The sequence below is a fragment of the Gavia stellata genome, chromosome 6 (assembly GCF_030936135.1).
Source record: "Gavia stellata isolate bGavSte3 chromosome 6, bGavSte3.hap2, whole genome shotgun sequence".
Lineage (NCBI taxonomy): Eukaryota > Metazoa > Chordata > Aves > Gaviiformes > Gaviidae > Gavia > Gavia stellata.
The window spans coordinates 52443050-52457045 of NC_082599.1; the positions used below are offsets into that span (position 1 = coordinate 52443050).

A 13996-nucleotide genomic window follows, 5' to 3' on the forward strand; every position below is an offset into this window, starting at 1 on the left:
CTTGGAAGGGCTCCAGGCTCACTGCACCATCAGGAGCTGCTACTTCTCAGCCCTCCCTGTGTGCAACACAAGCACCACGCAGGCACGAGCGTGCTTTTCATGCATCGCTGGCCAAGAAGAACAGCAGAGCAAGTTTTGGAAGGCAAAAAGTATGCTTCTCATTGATACGCGTCATACTTTTGAAAATACCACACACCACCTCCTCTTTTATGTGTGATTGGTACTGATCCTCATTCTCACTCTCCAGGAAACTCTGACTGCTTGGCCTGTATTCATGCTGCCATATTATTTGAGTTTTTCCATCCTAAGTGATACAGGACATTGGTTATAGTCCTTTCGCCTCAAAGAAAAAAAAAATAGTAACAAAAGAGAAAAAATAATTCTAAACTAGGTGTGAGACTGTTTCGGATTTGCTTTTTTTTTCATTGCCAAAATAAAAATTCATGTGAAAAAAATTCATTACCAAAAAAAGAGGGAAAAATCACATTCTTAAATCTTTTGTGTTTGCCCTAGAAAGAGCCCTCATTGTGCATCAGTCAGTTATCTGCTTTCCTACTTCTGGCAAAAGTTACTATTTTCTAGTTCATTTTTGTTTTTTCAGTATCAGTTACATATTTCCAGGATTGTTGTATCACCTGTGGGTTGACCCAGTGTCTGCCTCTGATTTGAAGGAGGCTGGGTTCAGCTGGCACCCCTTCTTTCAGCTCCAGGCAGTCTCGTTGCTTGGGTTATTCTATATGGCAGGCTTCAGGAAGGATGTGTGGTCATGTGTCCTATGAAGGAATGATGTTTACAGACCGGCACATTCATTGTCTGCAGTGCCTGGCTGAAGGATGTTCACCAGGAAGGGAAGCAGCCCACAATTCATGGTATTGCAAGAAACTCCATGGGCAAACTTGCCTGGAGAGGTGGAGTTCTCAGCAACCGTGCTGGATGCTAACTGTGCCATTAACTCCTTGTCACAAGAGACATGCGAGTGAGCCAGAAATCGGTGTTCCCCATGCAGTCTCAATAGCACACGGCTCTCCACAAGATGTAGGGGATTTGTGACTTTCTGTACCTCCCTGACTTTTCTTTGCCAGACTTCAAGTGATGTTTTTTCAAGCTAAACTGAGGATTGCATCAGCCTGCTCCTGGCTATACTTAATGCTTGTGAACATCTGCCCTGAAACAGAGTCAGAAAAATAAAATAAAATCCTGTTACCACTTGAAACCTTTGTGGTATGTGTCCTTGAAAGTGTTTTTGGAGCTGAAAAACCCCGGCATTTCAGGGAAATAACAGTCTCATCGTTATTCGACTCATCATGAGTGCAGGATAATAGAATAGAATAGTTCAGCTGGAAGGGACCCACAATGATCATCTAGTCCAACTGCCTGGCCACTTCAGGGCTGACCAAAACTTAAAGCATGGTATTAAGGGCACTGCCCAAATAAATGCCTTTTAAACACTAACAGGCATGGGGCACCTCTCCAGGAAGCCTGTTCCAGGGTTTGACTGCCCTCTCAGTAAAGAAATGCTTCTTAATGTCCAGTCTTAACCTTCTCTGGCACAGCTTTGACCATTCCCATGGGAATGGAGAGGGAAAAGAGCTCAGCACTCCCCTCTCCACTTGCCCTCCTCAGGAAGCTGCAGAGAGCAGTGAGGTCATCCCTCAGTCTCCATCTCTCCAAACTAGACAAGCCCCGTGTCCTCAGCCACTCCTCAGAGGCCACCCTCCCAGCCCTTTCACCAGCTTTGGTGCCCTCCTCTGGATCTGTTCAAGGACCTTCACATCCTTCTTAAATCATGGAGCCCAGAACTGCACATGATACTCAAGAGGTGAGGCCACACCAACTCTAAATACAGCGGGATAATCACCTCTTTTGACGGGCTGGTCATGCTTTGTCTGATGCACCCAGGATGCGGTTTGCCCTCTCGGCTGCCAGGGCACACTGCTGACTCCTCTTGAGCCTCCTGCCAACAGCACCCCCAGAGCCCTTTCTGCAGGGCTGCTCTCCCGCCACTCCTCTCCCCATTTAGACTTGTGCCTGGCATTACTCCATCCCAGGTGCAGAATCTGGCATTTGTTCTTGTTTAATTTCATGCCATTGATGACTGCTCAGTGCTCCAATCTATCTAGAACCCTCTGCAAGGCCTCCTGTCTGAAAGAGTCAACAGCACCTCCTGGTTTGGTATCATCAGCAAGCTTGCTAACAGCACATTTAACTCCTGCATCCAAATCATTGACAAAGATATTGAACAGAACTGGCTCTACAGTTGAGCCCTGAGGAACACCGCTGGTGACCGGTCACCAGCCAGATGTAGCCCCATTCACTACAACCCTTTGAGCTCTGCCGTCCAGCCAGTTCTTCACCCAGCGCACCGTGTACGTGCTTATCTCACAGCTGGACAACTTGTCCAGAAGGATGCTGTGAGGAACAGTATCAAAAGCCTTACTAAAATCCAGAAAAACTACATCCACCACCTTCCCTTCATCCACTAGGCAGGTGACAGAATGCATAAGCTTACTGAAATGTCAAAACATTTAAGAGGGAAATAAAAAATTCCGATATATGAATCCACATTAGTATATTTGTGATATACTTTCTCCTCACTCCTCCTGACTTCAAGAGAAGTAAGATTTTACTTTTTTTTTCTTCATAACTGCATACATTCACTCAACTCCTACCACTAAAATATTTAGCTAAGTTTTCTATACAGACCTATTTCAAGTCATAGACAACTGGGTTTTTTCCTGGAAAGAAGCAAAGTTTGTATATTTAATTTAAAATAAATGTGTGTTGTTTTCTTTTTTTTTTTAAACACTTAATTGTTATGGCTATAACTCAGGCTTCCAAAGAGAGAATTAAATTCCAAAATTTATCATAGACAATCAAAGATTTTATTCTTATTAATAGTATTAACTAGTATACTAAGTGAAAAGTAAAGGAGTTTATTAAAATTAGCAAGGTTAGGACTGCATTACTTCCCTGCCCTCGAAGTCTAATGAAGGCTTTAGTAATACATGGTGAGAGCTAGCCCATGATTTTCAGGTTATATTTACAATTGTCACCATTATTTTCACTCATATTGACAGAAGCAGATGGCGCTCATTGCACATGTCAGTTTTACATATATTTTAGAGATGCAGGATCAGAATGGTACTTCTCTTTTCTATCATTATACTATCCCTACTCTTCCATTCTGTTGTCCTTGTTTTAAATTATTTTCCTGTTTACTATGTTAGTGTATCACACATGAGCACCAGCACAACTTCTGCGATTTTTTTTCTTTTCAAGAAAAAAAAAAACACACAGCAGAATTTAACCAAGAAGAGATAACAGAAGTGATTAAAAAAAGGCTTACTCAAAGGGCTATCAACAGCTCAGCAAAATCAAAAGTGAAAGTGTCACATGGAAGCAATTCTAGGAAAAGGCAACACTGCTTTAGTTTAAAATATCAGAGAAACCACATTTGCATAAACTACACAAAGTAATATTGTGTCACGATTGCTGTTGAAACCTATTGAAAACCTAGAATACTTTTTACGTATGTCTCTGACAACACTAAATACCGCCCAAGAATTCCCACCATAAATAGCTTTTCTGTGAGGGTTAAAAAAATCTGAAAGTATTTTTTTCTTTTCAATGAGTAAAATGGGATGACACAGACAATACAGTGGTCAAGATGCTACAGCATTGTGAAAACTACAAGGTTTTCAGCACTAAATTAAAGTCTTTCCTGATGAGAAAGCAGACAGTGAAACAGTAATAATACTCATTCACAACAAAGCAAAAAATATAAAGCACTTCCTTACTAAAAAGTTTCCTCATAGAGAGAGAAATAAAACACACCAGTTCCCTACCTCTCCCTACCAAAGGGGTTACTTTCTGACAAAAGGACTCGCATTGCTGCTTACACTACCTGTTAATCTGTAGGAACACACTACATGGCATAGTAAAACCAGAATTCCTTACAAGACCAGAGCTTAATATGGTAACCGGTATTATAATCTTAACATTCAAATATTTAAGTTATATTTAAAGACAATTTCAGACAATTTTAACATACATTTGTGTAACATAAAACACAACGATGTATAAGCGTAACAGGCAACATAATACCTACAGGAAAATGGTCTTCAAGCCAGCAAGTTCTGAGTCGACAACTTTTCAAGCGAGGAGGACACTGGGCAGTATCCCACCCCAGACCCAGCATGGGCAGTTTCCACCACACAGTGAACGGCCTGTCAGCTACTCCAAGATTTACTGACTCAGCATAGTAAACTACGCTGGACTTGAGTTCACTAAACACATTCTCTGGAAGCAACAAAAGACCTCAGGGTCTGGGAACTAAGTGTCATACCAGTTTGCTCTCCCACCATCACAAACTCCAACTTTATTCTCTATCTAGGCATAGACACAATTTGCTCTAGCCAACACCTTGGAAAGAATATACAATTAACTGTACAGACTGCCTTGGTACACCACATATACAAAGTCTAATAAACTGACAATATCTGGTATAAATGTGTATTAACCTGCAGGAGTATTAGCAGAATTCTCTCAATGTGTCTTCTGACAGTCCCAGCATAAACCCAGATAAAGAGCCAGTACAGATAAACCCAACTTCTCTGAAGATGAGGTAATGCCGACTGTAAATTAGGAAAAAAAAATCCCAAAGAGCTGAAGACTGCCTCCAAAGCTTACCTGGACATATTTTTTTTATACCATTTTCTACTATAAATGAACCAAAAACAGTCTGCTGACACACTCTCTCCCTCTTCTGTTTATATAACTGAAAGAACTAATTTTCATGAAATCCACTTGTAGTGAACACATTACTAGTGACCTCCTGATAGTCATTGCTCCCTTTCCTGAAGGGCACTTAAATGCTTCACAAGCTGCACTCATTCTGTCTCTAGCTGTAACACATCATAGCCTCAGAAGCTTTTTAAGGTTTCAATGCCTTTAAAAATACTTCTCAGTTAGTGTGAAGTAATGTTCTGTTCAAAACAAATGTTCCTTAGTAAACATGAGGGAATATTTAAAAAAACAAACAGGGCATACATTTGGGGAAACACACCATCTTAATTTCAAAGCTGATTCGGTTACTTGATATTATAGCCTGATCTTGAAAGTATAGAATTTGGAAAATGGGAGTATTTCCAGATGCACTTCCATCTTGCAAATGTGGGTTTTAGCTAAACAGGAACCAATGTTATATAGCCCTTGAATTTCAATACCACAAGATGTTAGCCTAGAGACTGGTCAACAACAGTATAGTACCTCCTGCACATAGACATGAATAGCATAAGCAGAATAAAAAGACAAATTCATATAAAATCTGGCTGACATGAAGCAGGCATACAGTCACAGAAAATGGAGAGAATGAAAACTCAGTAATTTGTGTAGCCACAGAATCACAGAAATGTTGGCTGGAAGGGACCTTTGGAGGTCATCTAGTCCAAGCTCCTCCTGAAAGCAGGACCAGTGCTGGACTTGACCAGTGCTAACACTTGATCAGTTGAGACTCTCAACAGCTGAGACTTGAAAACCTCTAACAGTTTCTCCAGGTAACATGTGCCAGTACTGCACTAACTCCTACAGAGAGTTTTCTATGGTTCAACCCAAGTCTCCCAAGCTGCCCCTTGTTATGCCACCTGCTGCTACCGAGATGAGTTTGGCTCCATCGGTCACTGCTTTAAGACTCAAGCTCAGCTGCATTACTGGTTAACCAAAATTCAGGCATAAAAGGAAGCCATACAAAAAAACCACCAAACAAAAAACCCAAACATTTTCCATAGCAAAAATCAACCTGCAATTCCAGCCTTTCCTGAATCTTCAGTTTCAGAAAACTAGCTAAGACTCGTTGGGAGATCTTACTGGCGTAACTCTGATATCCAACAATACTTCAGGACCACCTGAGAAGACACATGCCCTACACATAGTAGTAGCCTTTACAGTAATGAGAAGTCACCTAATGAGTGATGCATCATGTAGTTTATAATCCTGCTTACTCCTTGACATGTTAAATCAGAGACACAGCATCTGAATCTTGAATCAGATGAAACAAAAATATTTGATGCTGTACCTATTCAAATTGACCCAACTTATCTGTTTTCCTATTAATTACTTCACAGCATATTTGGGAATTTTAAGACTACTCTGCATAGTTTCTCTACAGATGTTCTTATTCCAGTTAAAGCACAAAGTCCACAGAAATACTTTGTTTTTATAATCTCTAGTTTTAAAATAGGGAAGCAGAAATTTAAACTATATAAACAGGTACACCGTGGTACTGGCCATGCCTATTCAAAACTAAAATCTACTGAATAATACAGGACTGCAAAATAACCAAAAACAAGCTAAAAGAACAGCCGTTAACATTTGGAAAGGAGACTGAAATAGGAAAGACATGTAATTTTCATTGACATGTGCCATTCTAGTCAACATTCAGGTCACATTGTATCTTCAAAAGGCCCAAACACAAAACCACCATTTACAGAATTAAAAGCAATTGCTTCAAATCTATATTAAGTGGTTTGTGCCTGAGAGGCAAGCACAACTTAAAACTCATGACTGCACACTGCACCAAGAGGCCCAGGCTCTGAATAGTTAGACTAATTAGTATGAACCAACATGAAGGTACCAAAGACCACCTGAAGAAGCCTAATGCTAAAAAAATGGTACCATAGATACCGATTCTGATAACCATTCAGTCCAAAGAAAGTTTTCCTTCAAACAAAAAGTCTGTCCTTTGTTGTTCCTGACTTGCACAGGATTGTATTTCCTTTACAGTTCATTTGTCTACTGCGGCTCCCTTCCTCTCCTCTTCAGCTTTCTTCTCATGAAATTCCTGCAAACTAGTAAAGCACACTTTCCTACTCTGTAGGATATGGTAAATCAGCTCCACAATGCCTACTCCAATGTTCACTCCAACAGATTTCATCTAATTACACAGTTAAAGATATACCTTATCTTGTAGTCTATCCTATAGACCGAGTTCCTGCCTAGATATTTACTAAAGCATTTAGATAGTGTTGCATTCAACAGGCACTAGAGACTTTAATCAGAAGACAACTGAAAAATTCAAACTGATGCACGCCCACAAAATTCCGCAAACATAAGCACAAGGTACTGTGTGTAACTTCTTGGCAATACTCTAGATCTTCAATTAAGCAACACAGCAGTAATTACAAGTTACAAATATGCAACAATTTAAAGACTGGGAAGACTTCCCGATGGAGGGGCAGGGAAAGACTTATCAGCAGACAGAAGAGAACTCCTTACAGTCTGGCTTCATCCGAGCATTCAGAACTAGAGTAGCTCTGCTTGACCCTGAAGTAGCAGCTCTTACCTATCCCTCAGGCTAAAAGAACATTTTTCATCCAACATGCAAGATGACTACACAAAATATACTTGAGTATAGCTTGTACGGCATACAAATTACTCTTGCATTTATAATGCACATCTGGTTTCATACCGATGAGCCCTGAAATAACTTATCATCAAGATTTTGAAAGATACACCACCAAGCAGATGGCTCGATGTCAGACAAAAACAAAGCAAAAAGAGCAATTAAACTTGCCTTGGTTAGAAAGTGAACAGAAACACAAGTACTTGTGGTTTTGCTAGCAAATTAATGTTATTTTGTTTTGCCTACTTCCTATTATCTCTTTCACATGGGGTTTAAGCTTTATTTTCTACAAAAAGATTACACAACTTAATTGTAAAGTCATGCTATTTGCTTCAGCAAGAACTGTATTTGAAAAATATTTAGGTAACTTCTCTGTGTAAAAGAAAAAAACAACCCACCGCTTGTCTTAAGTTTCCCTGAGAAAGACGTTTCCCTGATTTCCTATGCTCTAGTGGTGACCTAACAAAAGTAACAGGGCAGTTGCACACATCCCACATTTGTACTAAACAATATTTTTCTCAGAACATTGGAAGAAGGTGCTGAAGAGTGCAGCACACAGTTTGCAAGCTAAAAGGAGAAAGAAAAAAACGTAAGTCAATCTTTTGGGTCAGTAGGACATCTGAGGGAAAAGCAATGTCACCTGCCCCCATCCCAAGAGTGAGACACACAGATTCAGAAAGTCAAATCAAAGTGCTCCAACCTTGGACTCATTTTTCCCTGCAGCTGAAGAAGCCCTGGTACTGAGCAATGTCCTGCAGAACACTGCTGTCCTTTCACAATCACTTCACTTCTTGCTCTACAAGAGCTGAGAAAATGGCAGAGTAAACAGCTTGTAAATTTGGTATCGGCATCACCTTACTTTTGACTCCATTGCCACTTCCTGTCTGGGTTCCTTCTTAACAGCATATCCCAGACTTCTAAAATGAGCAAGTAAGACTTTGTGCCTGCATATGAGTATGCTCAAACCAGACATGGGAACAGCATATGAAAGAACAGTTCTTCAGAGTTAAACCAAAAGTGACTTTGAAAATACACTCCATGCTGAATTCATGACACACTTGAAAACACACTTGCCAGAACTCCAAATGCATGGAGTTCAGCTTTTGTTTACTCAAGAGTGTGATCTTAAATATGCGACCAGATTCCATTTTAAGAAAAATACTAAAAACTAACATACAAATAGGATGTACCATAACACATTCCGAAGGTGTGCCTCACATCTCAGCTGCAAACTACAAAACTGAAGTGTGTACATTTTATCACTGTTCCTTATAACATACAAAGAACAAGTATCTCAGTTACAGAACTGACAACACGTCATCCCATTTGAGACCAATACATTCTGATTGATAGTATTCACTTAATTACCAAAACTAAGTTACTGTTTTCTTAAAAATAAAACATCACCTCTTTTTTGGTTTAGATGTTCTAGACTAGTCTTGCCAGAGACCTGAAACTACGTCAGGATTTTAAGGTTAAATGCAATCAGCTCCCCACATTTGTATTAACTATGTATACAGTATTTTTGTACATTTTACATATATGTACACACACCAGTAACATGCAATAGCTGCATGCAATAAAAAAATTAAAAAAAAAAAAAAAGAAATAAGCCACCACTGGTTTCTTGCAAAAGCAGGGAGGGAGAAGTGGGCATAAAGTGGAAGTGGTACAAAGATAGAAAAAAGACAATTAAAAAACCTCCGCCAAATCTGGTCTTAACTCTTCTTCACATCTATTACCTGCTCTCTGAAGCTGACTTTGCAGCCCACCCAACATCAGCTCACAGAAATAAAGATTTCAGTGCAAATTTTCCTCCACTAAGCACTAAATACTAAGCAACAAGGGCTTATAATCCATTCAGTTTCCCAGAGTTGAAACAACTGTAGGCCAAATAAACCTTTTAGGTATCAAAAACATATCTACTTTATCAGGTCAGCATTTCTCTAAACACAGAATACAACTTTTTAAAGAGACCAAACATCTTACTGATTGTCTGGAACATCAAGCACAATACTGGTTTATTACGTAGGATATTCAAACACATTTTCTGTTTGTTTTCTCCAATTCAACAACAAACATATGCCCCAGGGCTGCTAGCCAGATACTACTTGGACAAGAAAAGCTCTTCTTTTGCTGGCACAGAATTGCAGAACTCTTCCTGAAATATGTCAGTCATTTTATGTATTAGTGGGAAACACTCAGGATTCCATCACCCCCTCAAAAACTATTCAACAAAAGGGTGCAAAAGTTTTCTCCAGGCAAACTCAAGCCCTGGAAATTTTTCAGAGCTCTTAAGAAATACAGTATTTTAAGAAACTGCCATCCATTTTACAATACAAGATAAACTTCTGTAAGATGTTTTCACTCTTAACTTCTATTTTATAGCTCTTGAAGATGCTTCAAAACAAAAGGAAGTACCAGGTTTTACATATTACCTCCATTTTTCTCCTTATAAGGCTTAAAGGACATTGTAAGGAAATAATTATCCAGTCCAAGCAGCAGCAAATTCTAGCAAAGATCTACACCTGAACCTTCAGCATAAAATATTTCTTCTAACACACCTCCGCATAGTTCATCTAGTTTTTCTGTCAGTGCTAGATAGAAATTAGCTCCTGGTATCTGAAGTCAGCTCATGACTGAGTAGCTGATCTTAACATGAAAAGCACAATGTCATTAACAAGATATTTGTTTGGTTCTTTACTAAGATTATATTTTTTTTCAACCTTTCAGTTTTAATGTCACTCCCAGTTGAATTTAACACAGTCAGGCAAAGAGGTAATATACAAGTTGTCTTTTAATATGATCACTAACAATTTTGAATTAAGAACAGATTTTTAGCAGATACAGTTAAATTAGAGAACATTTAACAAGCAACACATCTGTGATCCTTTAAAGTGACTCAGCTGAGTTGCTGGATGCTGCTGGCTAACCATGCAAAATCACAGTTTTGCTGTCACAGGTGTGATTTACCATTACCACATCACCAATATCTTCTGCAAAAGCACTGATAATATTGTGCTTACTGAGTGAAATCCATTAATCCTCCTTAATAGAAATTATGTTTGGCCCCATAAAACATTTTAACAAATACAGTTATTAAAACATATGTTTAACTAGAATGGTCTGATGAAGTTTGAAATGGTAAAGTCTATATACATTCTTTCACATGAATGAAGGCCTATAACAATTGTGCTAAATTCATTTTGAAAAACTCATGGCTAAAGGCTTGAGAATTTGTGAAATCACATTAAGAAAACCACATTTTAGTCCAAATGCACCAAAAAGAACACCTAATCCAACTAGGAGTTTAGTAATTCACAAATTTCAGCATCATTAAAAAGGTAAAAATATTTCTTTCTCGACATACCAAGCCTATAAAGAACAACATTCATCCTGAAAAAGTCTAACACATAAATAACAGAAAAATAACTGAAGTTAAGGATCTGTGTCATAACAAGAGGACCACTGGTGCATTTCATCCAAAGTATCTAGCCCTGAACACTATCAACAAACAAAAACCCAATCACTCTGCATCTGGCCTACTTAAAAACATCTACTAAAAATAATAGCAACCCTACTGGCTTATAAATAGAGATGAGCCTTCTTGCAATATTGGATTGACTAACAATCCTCCAAAACACTAGAATTTCCAGCACAAAATGATAGCTCTCACTAGCAAGTAATGCTCAACACAATCCTACATCACATTATAGAAGCCAAGATGACAAAACACACATAATAAAATGTACTGGCAACACTGTGCAGAAATACTGCGATGGCCTTATACCTCTAAGCACACTAACAAGATTTAAAAAAAAAAATCAACACTCTCTTCAAGTTTAGTATTTGTGGCAAGTATTTTCCACATTAAAGTCAATCACTGAATCTACTTACACCTGACTACCACAAAATTGGGAACTGACTCAAAGTTAGCACTTCATCAATGAGTAACTTTAACTGCTAGTGCTGATCAAAATGCTGTAAGCTTAATCACTTCGCTCTGCAGACGTACCAGTGTAACCCTTAAGATATATGCAAATGCTACATTTCAAGAATTTATGACCCACTTGTAATTCAGATGCTGAAATCGGGCAGTGCCTCTCCAAAGCTGCCTAAATTCGGTCCGACGCTAAAATTAAACCCCAGCGTAACATTTTCCCTGATGGGAACCAGAGGGAACCAGACATTCCTGATGGGAACCAGAGGTCTGCACGCCCTGGTTTGTTCACACCGTTATCAGGAGGACAAACAGGCCACGGTACCTCCGTGAAGGTGTTTTTGCTGAACTAGGATCTCGGAAAGAGAGGGAAAAACAATCCCCCTCTACCCTCCGGGTCCGCCAGCGGAAGCAGAGGCGTCAGGGGCGCGGGGGGCCGGGGCGCAGAGGAGGCAGCACACGCAGCTCTGCCGCTGAGGGTCCCCCGAGCCCCCGCAGGCACACCCCTTCCCGGAGAGGGGACCCCCGTTCCGTTCCGCCCCGCCCGGCCGCCTCCCGGCACGTGACCTCCTCCTTCCTCCTCCTCTCCCCGCCCCCGCCGAGCGCCGTTCCTCCCCCGCCACCCCAGCAGGACAGCAGGCGCCGTACCGGGGGACAAAGCCGCCCTGACAGAGGGGGCCGTCCCCCACCTCACCCCCCCGCCCCCAGGGGTAGCGGCGACACCGGCGCGGGAGGAGGGGAAGAGAGGACAGGGCCGCAACGGCGGCGGCGGCGCGCGCTGGTCCCCCCGCCCGCACGGGCCGCCCTCGCGCCGCTCCCCTCAGCCGCGGCCTCCTCACAGGGGCGGCGGCTCCGGCCGGAGGCGCGGCCAGGCCGCCCCTCCGCCAGCAACGCGTCCCGCGTCCCGCATCCCCCTCGGCGTTTTCCCTCCCCTCGCCCCTTCCCCTCGCTCCCCGCTGCCGAGCGAGCGGCGGCGGCGACGCTCACCTCGGACGCGCCGCTCCGGCCCGAGGGAGAGGGCCCGCACCGCAGCCAGGCACCGCCGCAGGCCCCGGGGACTGGCGGGGCGGGGCCCAGCGCGGAAGGGGGCGGGGCCGGGCGTCGGAGGGGGCGGGGCTGTCCCGGGGGCGGGGCTCAGCCCACCGCCCCCTGGGTGGTGCGGCGGCGCGCGGTTTTGAACTTCATGAAGGGTGAGGGGTGGGCCCCGCTGCCGCCGGGAGGGTCCCGGTACTTCCCCGCCGCCGCTGTCGCTGCCGGCTCGGGCTGCGCCACGCTCCGGCCTGGCCGTGGTGCGAGGGCTCATCGGACAAGCGGCGCGGGGGGCTGAGGCCAGGCAGAGCGCGGACGGCCCACGCGTGGCCGTGTGCCCCGCGGTGGGGGCTCTTCTCTTTAAATGTGAACACTCCCGAATTGTAATGAAGCAATCAAAACGAGCAGTGAGACCGGTTATCTGCCGCTGGCCTAAATTCCGCTTAAGCTCCTGTGCCTTGTCATAGCAGAGTCCTCATATCTACAGAGATAAGCAGCAGGAAATCCACACGTGATTTGCATCATTGTGAAAATCTGACAAACTCAACCAACCAGCCGCTTAAGGGAAACATCCGTTCCTTTGGAGAGGCACGGTCTCCGTCCTCATCGAAGCCCAAAGCTCGTCAGATGCTTACATATATCGTAAGGTTTCTCTGCAGTTCAATGTTGCAGGCTAGATCCGCGATACATCTCTTCTAACAAGAAATGCACAGCAATAATCCGCTCTGCTGTACGTATCAAGTTATACAGAGAAAAGAAGAGCAAAATAAAATCCAAAAAAAGGCTGCAACTACCCAGCTAGCAGTCACCCATCGCACCCTGCCTGGCTCCACAAGACCCCACGCATCTTCAGGGGGATCACTGCACAGCAGCTGCGGCAAGGTGATGCTGACTGCTGGGGTGTTCAACCTGGAGCTAGAGCAGAGCTGAAAACCAGCACGCTAAGCATTTATTGTAATAAAAAACATTGCAGTGAATGATAGCTGAGGTGAGTCGCCTCACCCTTGTTCCACAAACCGGGAACTTGCAATAAAATGCCCCATCCACTACTGCTTCTCATTAATGGGAAGGGAGAGGAATTCTTTTAGCTGTGAAGAAGATATTGCAAGACTTTTTTGTTGCTAATCATTTCTCTTAATCAAAGTCTGTAAACACACATTCATTTTACACACTTTCATACTTCTTTTTATCCGTGTAAGTTTACTTTGAGTATCTTTCTTTGGTCTCTTTCAGTGTTACTGTATTAAAGACCACCTCAGGCTTCCAGGCAGGTAGCTATATTTTGGATTTATTGTTACTTTTCATACAAATGCAAAGAGAAGGACTTTGACAGTGGCAGCCTGTATTTGAATTACCTGTCTCCAAACAGTTTTGATACAAGTTGTTTAACACATTGCAAAACAGAAGCAGCAGCCCTCTGCCACTGCATACATTGAAATACATTTATCTTGAAATAAAGTGTGGTTGACATTTAGCTGAACAGATTAGGAGCATAATTTGTGAAAACTCCTGAAAAGCCACTGTTATTCAGGCCCCATGAGTGGTTATCAAACTAAAAAAGCCCAGTGTTACATCTTGAAAATAAAGCCAAGCTCAATAAATAGAGGCTAGCTTTCAGCTAGGTAAAG

General features: G+C 42.2%; 1 protein-coding gene across 5 annotated transcripts in view; it reads right to left on the reverse strand.

Moving 5' to 3' along the window:
- Positions 1 to 12363, reverse strand: part of STARD3NL (STARD3 N-terminal like) — a 36598-nt gene extending 24235 nt beyond the window's left edge. For all 5 annotated transcript variants that reach the window (XM_059818664.1, XM_059818663.1, XM_059818662.1 and 2 more), the window contains exon 1: positions 12327 to 12363. The gene's annotated coding sequence lies outside the window, so the exon portion shown is untranslated. The remainder of the gene's footprint in view (positions 1 to 12326) is intronic.
- Positions 12364 to 13996: the final 1633 nt, after the last annotated feature.